Here is a 10984-nt window from a genome sequence, read left to right as displayed (position 1 = left end):
ACTTGCAAAAAGAAAAGAGAAAAGAGTGAGAAGAGAAAAAAAGAAGGTAGTAATCAAACCCATATACAAACCCACATACAAATGTATACAGTAAAGATTAAACTAACAAATACATAAAACTAGAAACAAGTGAAACATATCAGGAAGTCCTCCAATACTTCTAGGTAGGTCTCTCCACCTGCTGTGGGGAGGACTGTGGTAAGCTCAGACTGTATTAGTATTAGTCCTGTGTGTATTTGCCCCCACAGTCCACAGTTGCCCCCTAAGTCTACAGCCCCTATTTTAGAAACCCCCTTCTATTCAGGTGATCCATAGATGCAGAGTCTTTGAAGCCTATTATGTGTATTAAATTTGCTTTTCCTGCATCTGTTTCCCTTTCTCTTCTTTGGTCCTACAGTCCTCAGGGATTGGTTTTGGTTTGATCCCTTCTTTGCATGTGAGCTGCTCTCAGGAGTCAGTTCCCCACCCAGGCAAGAGGGGGCAAAAGAGGGTGATTGGGGCTGATCAGGTTGGAGGGAGAGAGGGGTATGGCAGTCTAATTGACGTTTGCAGGAGTGTTTGCAGCAGCAGAGATCAGTGTGAGCCTAAGGTGTGCTGTGTGCTATCCCAGGGAACCTGGTCCCAAATTCAGGATCCTTGGTGCTGGTGGGCTCCACCCACCACTGGTCCAGCCTACTGGAGGATGGGGCAATGGCCTGCCCTTCATACAGGACCCTTGGCAGCGATGGTGGTGGATGTGGTGTTGAGCACAGCAGTGGCAACACGCTCTCTGTTTCAATTTAGCAGCCGTGGGTCATGGGTGCTGCTCGCACAGATGTCGCTCTGCAGCCTATGAGTTTGCAGAGCAGTAAGCTCCTCTCAAGCACCCAAAATAAAGGTCTCCTGCCTCTCTGTCAGGCCTAGGTTTTCCCCCAAACTCCCTCCCAGCTAGCTGTGGCACACTTTCCCCCTAAGCTGTTTTCTTGCAGCCAAACCTTGTTCTCTTCCTGGTGTCTGTTCTCTGAAGCTCAGGCCTCGGTGCCCAACCCCCCCCCCCCCCCACTGCTGGTGAGCAGACCAGTGTCTCAGGCTGGGGAGTACTGTCAGAATCCTCTGAGAATTTTTTAGCTCTGCCCTCCACACACCTGTTGTTGCTCTCTCCTCTGGGGGCTCCAAAGCTCCCCCTTTCCATCCCTAGCAGCGAGAGAGCTTCCCAGTTTCCCCCTTAACAGCTCCCTCCCAGATGGGTGTTTTTCCTTGGGATTCCTTTATCTCTTTTTTTTTCCCTTTTTTTGTTTTGCACTACCCGGTTACCTGGGAATTTCCTTGCCTTTCTGGAGGGCTGAGATCCCCTGCCAGCATTCAGAAGGTGTCTCCTAGGAGCTTTTCCACAAGTATATGTATTCTTTATGTATTTATGGGGAGGAAGGTGATCTCCATGTCTTACGCCTCTGCCATCTTTTTTTCAGTCCCCCAAGATTTAAAGTTTTAGGAGGAGATGTTTGAAGCCAGAGGAATTTGAGAAATAGATTTTAAAAATAAAGCACCAATACAGCAATACGAAAGGAATGAAGACACAATAAACAAAGCAATATGAATGACTCTCAAAAACATTCTGAGAAAAAAAAAGCACAAAAATGTGCATCCTATATTATTGCATTTCTATGAAAACCTAGGAAAGAGAAATATAATTACTAGGGCAGGATATCAATGGCTACCTGGGGCTCAGGGTTGGGATGGGTGGGTATTGACTAGAAAAAGGACAAAAGAAACATTTTGAGGTATAGAAATGCGCCAAATATTATTAAACTGTCACTTAAAATGTGTGAATTGTGTTCTAGGTAAATTATAGGTCAATATAGTTGATTTAAATAAACAAAAACCTACACAGCTCCTCCTTCTTAATCCCTAACTAAAATATACTTTAAAGAAGGAAATTTGGAAGGGTTGATCAATTGCTCACGTGATTGTTGAGTGAGATGATTCTTTCTGAATGTAAAAACACGTAAGAGTTTATTGCCTATAGAAAGGGCTTGCCTTGTTTACAATTAAAATGAAATACATATAGATTTCTATAATTTTGTAAATTAATTATAGAATATGATAGATTTCATAGAATTTAAATCCTGATTGACATAGATAAAACACTTTCCCCGACAAGGATATAATTCATTTTCTTTTCCATTGCATTTGGAACGTTTACTAATCTCCCAAACTTCACAAGTCAGAGTATGTTTTTTGACGACAATGGAGTTAAGCTAGAAATATTAACAAGAAGACAGTGAGAAACCCAATTCAATTATCAGGAAACTAACCAATACATCTCTATGTAATCTATGGGCCAGAGAAGAATCAAAAGGCAAATAAAAATATTTTGAACTGAATAGGAATAAAATATGACAAATCAAAATTTGAATAATGCATCTAAAAGGAGTGCTTAATGGGAAATTTATAACTTAATGCATATATTAGAAGAAAAGGAAGGCTGAAAGAAGATTTTAAAAAAAGAATACCAAATTAAATCAAAGAAATGTAAAAGAAAATAAATAGTAAAGATAACAGCAGGTATCTATGAAATGGAAAGCAAATACACAGAGAACATCAGTAAAACAAAAACTGGTTTTGAAAAGATTAATAAAATTGGTAAAGTCTTAGGATGACTTATCAAGAAAAAAGAATAAATATATTAGCAATATCAGGAATAAAAAACTGTAAATTTTTTAAATTCTAATAGACATAAAAATAGCAATAAGAAAAATATTAATAACCTTATATCAAAAAATCTGACATTTTGAATGAAAGGAATAAATTGCTAAAAAAAATTAACTTTCCAAAGTTGATGAACAGAAATCTTAATAACCACCTATGTATTAAAATAACGTTAAATCCATTACCAAAATCTTTTCAAAATGAAAACCCCAGATTTTGTGTCTAAATATTTTGATATGCATGCTAATGCATTAAAAATTTGACTTGAAAAGATGCTGCTTTTTGTTTTTATTAAGAAATCCATTGATAATTATATTTCAATTATGTTTCTATAAAACAACAAAAATTAGTGATAACAAATTCTTTAACAAAGCACTTAGAAGAGCAAACATTAAATGTTAATTAAATATGTATTGAATAAAAAGTAAACAATTCTGGAATATAAAGAATAATAAGGAATTTCAGGGTTTCAGTAAAACTAAAGATAAGCCCAATCACCAGTGAGTCAACACAAGCTCTAGCTGCCCCCAGTCCCCATGGCCAGCTATCCCAGGATCCAGCTTCACACATAAGTGAGCAAGACCAGCCCTCAAACACACCAGGCCATGTGGCCAGCCACACCAGGAACCATCCCTGCCTACTGGCTGGTAATTACCACATGAGACAGGAAATTGTCAGCCAAGCAGTCTAGGGACCATCCTCACATGTCAGTGCTCTCACAGTAGTTGGCCGTGCCACAACATGAGTCCACATAAGGGGGAACCCTAAAGTGTATAAGTCTAGTGACTAGAGGGGAGTGTGTTGCTGGGCCCATAGGACATTTTCTACATTAGGCCAGTTCTCCAAGATCAGGAACCACTTATAAAGCTAGTAGGAAGCTTAAAAGGCAAAAGTAATAAAATCATCTATACCCACAATAAGTAGAAACGAGATATACATACCTAAAATATGTAAAGTATATCATAAAAAGCAACAAATATGGGGGGGAACTCTGAAAATGTAGGGTGGTTACAATAAATTTGACCTTAAGAGATCATCAACTTAAAACACACACACACACACACACACACACACACACACACACACACACACTATATATACACACACACGCGCACAAGTTAACCACAAACCAAAAACCTATAGTAGGTACACACACAGAAAAGCAAAAGAAATTCAAACATAACACTAAAGATAGTCATCAAATCACAAGGAAAGCGCAGAAAATGCAAAAAGGGAAAAAAAGAACTACAGAAGCGACCTGAAAACAACAAAATATCAATGAATACATAGCTAGCAATAATTACTTTAAATATAAATGGATTGCTATTCTAATCAAAGGACATAGAGTAGCTGAATGGCTAAAAAAAAAAAAAAAAAAAAAAAACCCAAGACCCATTATATCCTGCCTACAAGAGATTCACTTCAGATCTAAAGTCACACAGACTGAAAGTGAAGGGATGGAAAAAAGTGTTCCATATAAATGGAAATGATAAAAAAGCTGGGGTGACAATATATATATCAGACAATATAGACTTTAAAACAAAGTAACAAGAGACAAAGAAGGACATTTCATAGTGGTAAAGGAGTCAAACCAAAAAAAGAAATAACAATATAAGAGCACCTAATACATAAAGCAAATACATTTGACCCTTGAACAACACAGGTTTGGACTGTATGGGTTCTGTTGCATTTCTATACCCTAAGAATGAACTAACAGAAAGACAAATTAAGAAAGCAATCACATTTACATTTGCATCAAAAGGAATTAAACACCAGGAATAATTCTAAATTAAGAGGTAAAAATCTTAGATCTTGAAAACTGTGACATAATGATGAAAGAAACTGATGACAACAAAAGTAAATAGAAAGATATACTGCGTTCATGGATTGGAAAAATTTACAGTGTTAAAATGATCATACTCCAAAAGAAATCTATAGATTTAATGCATTTCCTATCAAAACATAAATGGTGCTTTTTACAGAACTTGAAAAAATAATTCTAAAATTTGCATGGTAAGACCCCCAAATAGCCAAAACAATCTTGAGAAAGGAGAACAAAGCTGGAAGTATCATGCTCCTTATAGATGTCAAACTATACTGCAAATCTATAGTAATCAAAACAATATGGCACTGGCTGAAAAACAGACACACCAATCAATGGACTAGAATAGAGAGTCTGGAAACAAACCCACACTTACTTGGTTAATGAATCTACAATAAAAAACAAACAAACAAAAAAAAAAAACAAGAGTATACAAAGCAAAAAAAGACAATCTCTTCAATTAATGATTTGGGAAAACTGGACACCTATGTGCAACAGAATCAGACTAGAATACTTACTAACACTATATACAAATATAAACTCAGCATGGAACTAAGACTTAAATATAAGGCCTGAAAGCAGAAAAGTCTCAGAAGATAACATAAAACAGTATGCTCTTTGACATTGATCTAAGTAATATTTATTTGAATCTGTATCCTTAGACAAGGGCAACAAAAGCAAAAGTAAACAACTGGGACTCTATCAAATTAAAAACCTTATTCAGAGTGAAAGAAACCTTTGACAAAACAGATATGGAGCCTACTGATTGGGAAAAGGATATTTGTCAAAGATGTATCTGGAAAGGGTTAATATATAAAGTATACAAAGAACTCATACAGCCCAACAGCAAAGAAACCAAATAACAATTTAAAAATGGGCAGAGGAGAAGAATAGGCATTTTGTCAAAGAAGATATCCGTATGGCCAATAGGTAAAAAGATGCCTTACATCAGTATACATCAAGGATATGCAAATCAAAATCACAATGAAATAAAACACCACACCTTTTGCCTTTTAACTTTCCAACCAGCTTAATAAGTGGCTTGTGATCTTGGAAAACTGGCCTAATGTAGGAGATGTCCTATGGCCCAGCAGCACACTCCCCTCTGGTTACAAGAGTTATATGTTTTAGGGTTCCCCTTATGTGGGCTCTTATGCTCTGGCATGTCCAACTACTGTGAGAGCACTGGTATGCAAGGCTGGCTCTCAGACTGTGTGGAAGGATGTAGAGAAAAGAGAACATTTGCGTACTGTTGATGAGAATGTAAACTGGTGCTGTCACTATGGAAAACAGTATGATGGTTCCTCAAAAATATAAAAAGAACTACTATATGATCCAGTAATTCCATTTCTCAGTGTTTATTTAAAGAAAACAAACACACTCATTTGAAAAGAAACATGCATTCCAATACTGTTAATTAGAGGCAAGATATAGGAGCTGCCTAAGTGTCCAAACATAGATGAATGGATTATCTATCTATATATCTATATCTATATATATTCCATTCCACATATGTGGAATATTACTCAGGTATAAAAAAAACCCTGAAATCTTGAAAACTGTAACAAAATAGATGGAACCAGTGGGTCTTATGATAGTCAGTCAGAAAAATAAAATATATGATTTCACATACATGGAATCTAAAAAGGGAAAACAACAACAACAACAATAAAACAAGCAAATGAACAAAAAATAACATGACAGGAGGAAAGAAATCATAAAGATCAGATCAGAAATAAATGAAAGAAAATGAAGGAAACAATAACAAACATCAAGAAAACTACAAGCTTGTTCTTTGAGAAGATAAACAAAATTGATAAAACATTAGCCACACTCTTCAGGAAAAAAAGGGAGAAAACACAAATAAACAGAATTAGAAAAGAAAAAGGAGAAGTAACAAATGGCACTGCAGAAATACAAAAGACCATGAGAGACTACTGCAAGCAACTATATGTCAATAAATTGGATAAGCTGGAATAAAAAGATAAATTCTTTGAAAAGTACAATCTTCCAAGACTAAGCCAGGAAGAAATAGAAAATATGAACAGACCAATTACAAGTACAGAAATTGAGACTGTGATTAAAAATCTCCCAATAAACAAAAGCCAGGGTCAGATGGCTACACAGATGAATTGCAACAAACTTGTAGGGAAGAAAAAACACCCATCCTTCTCAAGCTTTCCAATATAGATTAGAAGGAGGAACACTCCCAAACTCGTTCTATGAGGCCACCATCACCTTGGTACCAAAAATCAGACAAAGATGCAATAAAAAAAAAGAAAATTACAAGCCAATATCACTGATGAATATAGATGCAAAAATTCTCAAAAAATATTAGCAAACAGAATCCAACAGCACATTAAAAAGATCATACACCATGATCAAGTGGGGTTTATCCATGGAATACAAGAATTCTTCCATATATGCAAATAAATCAATGTGATACATCATATTAACAAATTGAAGGATAAAAAAACATATGACCATTTTGATAGATGCAGAAAAAGCTCTTCACAACATTCAACATCCATTTATCATAAAAACTCTCCAGAAAGTGGGCATAGAAGGAAGTTACCTCAACATAATAAAAGATATATATGATGAACCAACAGCTAACATCATTCTATATGGTGAAAAACTTAAAGCATTCCCCCTAAGAACAGGCACAAAACAAGGGTGCCCACTCTCACCACTATCGTTCAACATAGTTTTGGAAGTTTTAGCCACAGCAATCAGAGAAGAAAAAGAAATAAAAGGAATCCAATTGGAAAAAAGAAGTAAAATTGTCACTCTTTGCAGATGACATGATATTATACATAGAAAATTCTAAAGAAGCCACCAGAAAACTGCTAGCACTAATTGGTTAATTTAGTAATGTAGCAGGCTACAAAATTAATGCACAGAAATCTCTTGCATTCCTATACAGTAACAACAAAAGAGCAGAAAGAGAAATTAAGGAAACATTTCCATTTATCATTGTAACAAAAAGAATAAAATACCAGGGAATAAACCTTCCTAAAGAAGCAAAAGACCTGTATGCAGAAAACTATAAGACACTGATGAAAGAAATCAAAGACAAGACAAGTAGATGGAGGGACATACCATATCCTTGGATTGGAAGAATCAACATAGTAAAAATTACTATACTACCCAAAGCAGTTTAGAGATTTAAGCAATTCCTATCAAATTACCAATGGCATTTTTCACAGAACTAGAGCAAGAAATCTTGTGATTTGTATGGAAGCACAAAAGACCCCAAATAGCCAAAGAAATCTTGAGAAGGAAAGATGGAGCTGGAGGAATCAGGCTCCCTGACTTCAAACTATACTACAGTGACCAAGACAGTATGGTACTGACACAAAAACAGAAATACAGACCAGTGGAACAGGATAGAGAGCCCAGAGATAAATCTACTCACATATGGGCACCTTATCTTTGACAAAGGAGGCAAGACTATTCAATGTACAAAAGACAGCCTCTTTAATAAGCAGAGCTGGGAAACTTGGACAGCTACATGTAAAAGAATGAAATTAGAACACTTCCTAACACCATACACAAAAATAAACTCAAAATGGATTAAGGACCTAAATCTAATGCCAGACACTATAAAACTCTTAGAGGAAAACATAGGCAGAACACTCTAGGTGTGCAAAGTCAAGATGGCAGCATGAGAAGAGATGGAGATCATGTCTCCCCACAAATACATCAGTTACCGGAGGCTGGTGGGGGACCTGAGGCCAAAGCAGACCTCAGGAACCCCAAAGCAACTGGGTACAACCTGAGGGATATCAGTGGGCCAGGGAAGGGGAAGCTGGATGGGACCAGTGCCGATGAGGGGTGTGGCTGGGTGAGGGGGGAGGTTCCCTCCAGAAGGGACCATTGGGGGCTGGGGAGATTGGGGAAACCACAACTGGGTTTCTCCCACCCAGAAAGCCAGGAGGCCTGCTGAGCTCCCTGGCTTGGGGGCCTGCTGAGCTCCCTAGTGGTGTCCTCAAACCTCCAAGGTCCCCTTTGGGCTGCCTGGGTCCTGGTGGTGTGGAAAGTAGGGAAGAGGGGTGGGAGGTGGAGAGGCAGACAGGTGGGGATGGGAGCCTTGAGATTGGGGATTGGGGAGGTCAGAGGACATTTCAGCTGCCCTCTTGGCCAAGGAGACAAATTGGGCTTCTGGGCCTGGCCCTTCACTCTCCAGGCTCCCCTCAAGCACGAGGGTCCTGGGGGCTTGGGGGGAGGGGGAGGGAGAGAGGCAGACAGTGGGGGTGGGAAGGGATCTCTCCAGGTCAGAAGAATAGGGGAGGTGCTGCCTTCTTTTGGGTGGGTCCTCCACATTCCAAGGCTCCTTCCAGCCATTGGTCCTAGAAGTACAGGAGGGAAATAGTGGGGGGAAAAGAAGAGAGGCAGAAGGGGTGAGGGATCCTCTGGGAGCAGAGGACTGGGGGAGGAGCAGAAGACATTTCTGCTGCTAACTGGCCTGGGAAGCCTGCCTGGTCTCCAAATCTCCAGGGTCCACTTCCAGATGCATTGGTGCTGGGAACATTGGAGCATGTCAGGGGAAGAGGAAGAGAGGCAGGTGGTGGGACATTCCAGGAATAGCAGACCAGTGGAGGTGTGGAGGACCTTTCCCCTGCCCACTTGGGCCTGGTGGGCCTGCTGGGCACCTGAGTCTGGTCCCTCGGTCTCTCCAGCCGAGTGAGTTGTACAGGCATGGGAGGGAGGAGAGGGGGAAGGGAAGAGAGGCAGAGAGTGGTGGGTGGCATCTTGCAGGATTGGAGGATCAGGGGAGATGTTGTGGGAAATCTCCCTACCCACTTGGCACTGGGAGGCCCGTTCCACCTGCAGGACTGGTCTTCGGTCCTCCAGGGGCCCCTCTAGGTCTCACTGGTCCTAGTGGTGTAGAAGGAAAGCAGGGGAGAAGAGGAGTGGTGGGCAGGGGAGGAGGCCTTCTGGGATTGGAGGATCAAGGGTGGTGGAGAAGGTATTTCCCCTGCCCACTAGCTCTGGGAAGGCTGCTAGGCTCATGGACCTGCTCTTTCACACTCCAGGGCCCCCTTCAGCTGCTTGGGACCTAGGAGAGTAGGGGGTGGGGGAGAGGAAGAGAGGCAGACAGGGACCCTATGAGACTGGGAGATCTGGGGAAGTGCCACAGGCATTAACTTAGCCCAGTTGGCCCTGGGAAGCCTGTTAGGCATCAGAGTCTGGTCTCCTGCCTTCCAGTGCCCCCTCCAGCTGTGAGGGTCCTAGGGGAATAGGAGAGAGGGGGTGAGGAAGAAGAGAACCCAAGGGGGAGGGACCCTCCAAGACTGGAGGACTAGGGGAGGTGCTTAGCATTTTCCCATCAACTCAGGCCCAGGGAGCCTGCTGGGTACCTTGACCTGGTACTTTGCCCCCAGAGCCAGAGGCATTCCTGGGCCCCTCTGTCTCATTGGGCCTAAGCCCTATTCCCCACCACCCCCAGGGCCTTTTCTAAGTGGAGGCCCTGCCCATTGCCTAACTTCCCCCCACCCCACCCCCACCCTTGTCTAAGCCCCACCCCAATAGCCAAGTCCTTTTCTGGCTTTTTTTTTCTTTTTTTTTCTTTTTCTTTTTTTTCTTGCCACCTCCTCACTTAGGCTATTGCAGGTGTTTTACCTTCCAGTTGTTGCTACATCATTTTTTAATTTTTTTTCTAACACATGTGTTAGTTTCCTATTATTGTATTTTTTATCTTGCTTGTTCTGCTGTTATCCTACTTTTTAAATTTTTTTTCCACTTTCCTGCTCCACACAGCTTGTGGGATCTCGATTCACAAGCCCAAGGTCAGGCCTGAACTCCTGAGGTGGGAGCTCTGAGTCCAAAACACTGGACTAACAGGGAAACTCAGGTCCCAGGGAATATTCATCAGAGTGAGGTCTCCCAGAGGTTCTTAGCTCAACACTAAGACCCAGGTATACTCAACAGTCTACAAACTCCAGTGCTTGAAACCTCAGGCCAAACACCCACTGGGACAGGAACACAGTCCTGACCATCCAAAGTGGGGGGGAAATGAGATGACAAAAAAATATGTCACAGATGAAGGAACAAGATAAAAATACACAAGACCAAATAAATGAAGAGGAAATAGGAAAAGTGCCTGAAAAAGAATTCAGAGTAATGATAGTAAAGATGATCCAAAATCTCAATAACAAAATAGAGAATATAAAATAAATAGTTAATAAGGACTCAGAAGAACTAAAGAGTAAACAAACAGTAATAGATAACAAAATAACCAACATTAAAAATATTCTAGATGGTATAAACAGCAGAATAACTGAGGCAGAAGAACGAATAAGTGAGTTGGAAGATAGAATGGGGGAAATAACTGCCACAGAGCAGGAAAAGAAAAAATAATAAAAAGAATGTAAGACCATCTTAGAGACCTTGGTGACAACATTAAGCACACCAATATTCAAATCATAGGCATCCCAGAAGAAGAAGAAGAAAAGAAAAGGTCTGAGGAAA

General features: G+C 40.2%; 1 protein-coding gene across 3 annotated transcripts in view; it reads right to left on the bottom strand.

Annotated features, from left to right (window-relative positions):
- LOC130861118 (acyl-coenzyme A synthetase ACSM1, mitochondrial) overlaps window positions 1-10984 on the bottom strand; it is a 78349-nt gene that overhangs the window by 47345 nt on the left and 20020 nt on the right. The gene's annotated exons all lie outside the window — the stretch shown is intronic.

The sequence above is a fragment of the Hippopotamus amphibius genome, chromosome 9 (assembly GCF_030028045.1).
Source record: "Hippopotamus amphibius kiboko isolate mHipAmp2 chromosome 9, mHipAmp2.hap2, whole genome shotgun sequence".
In the NCBI taxonomy this organism is placed as follows: Eukaryota; Metazoa; Chordata; class Mammalia; order Artiodactyla; family Hippopotamidae; genus Hippopotamus; species Hippopotamus amphibius.
Note: the sequence above shows the minus strand (reverse complement) of the source record. Positions and strands in the feature narration are given on the sequence as shown.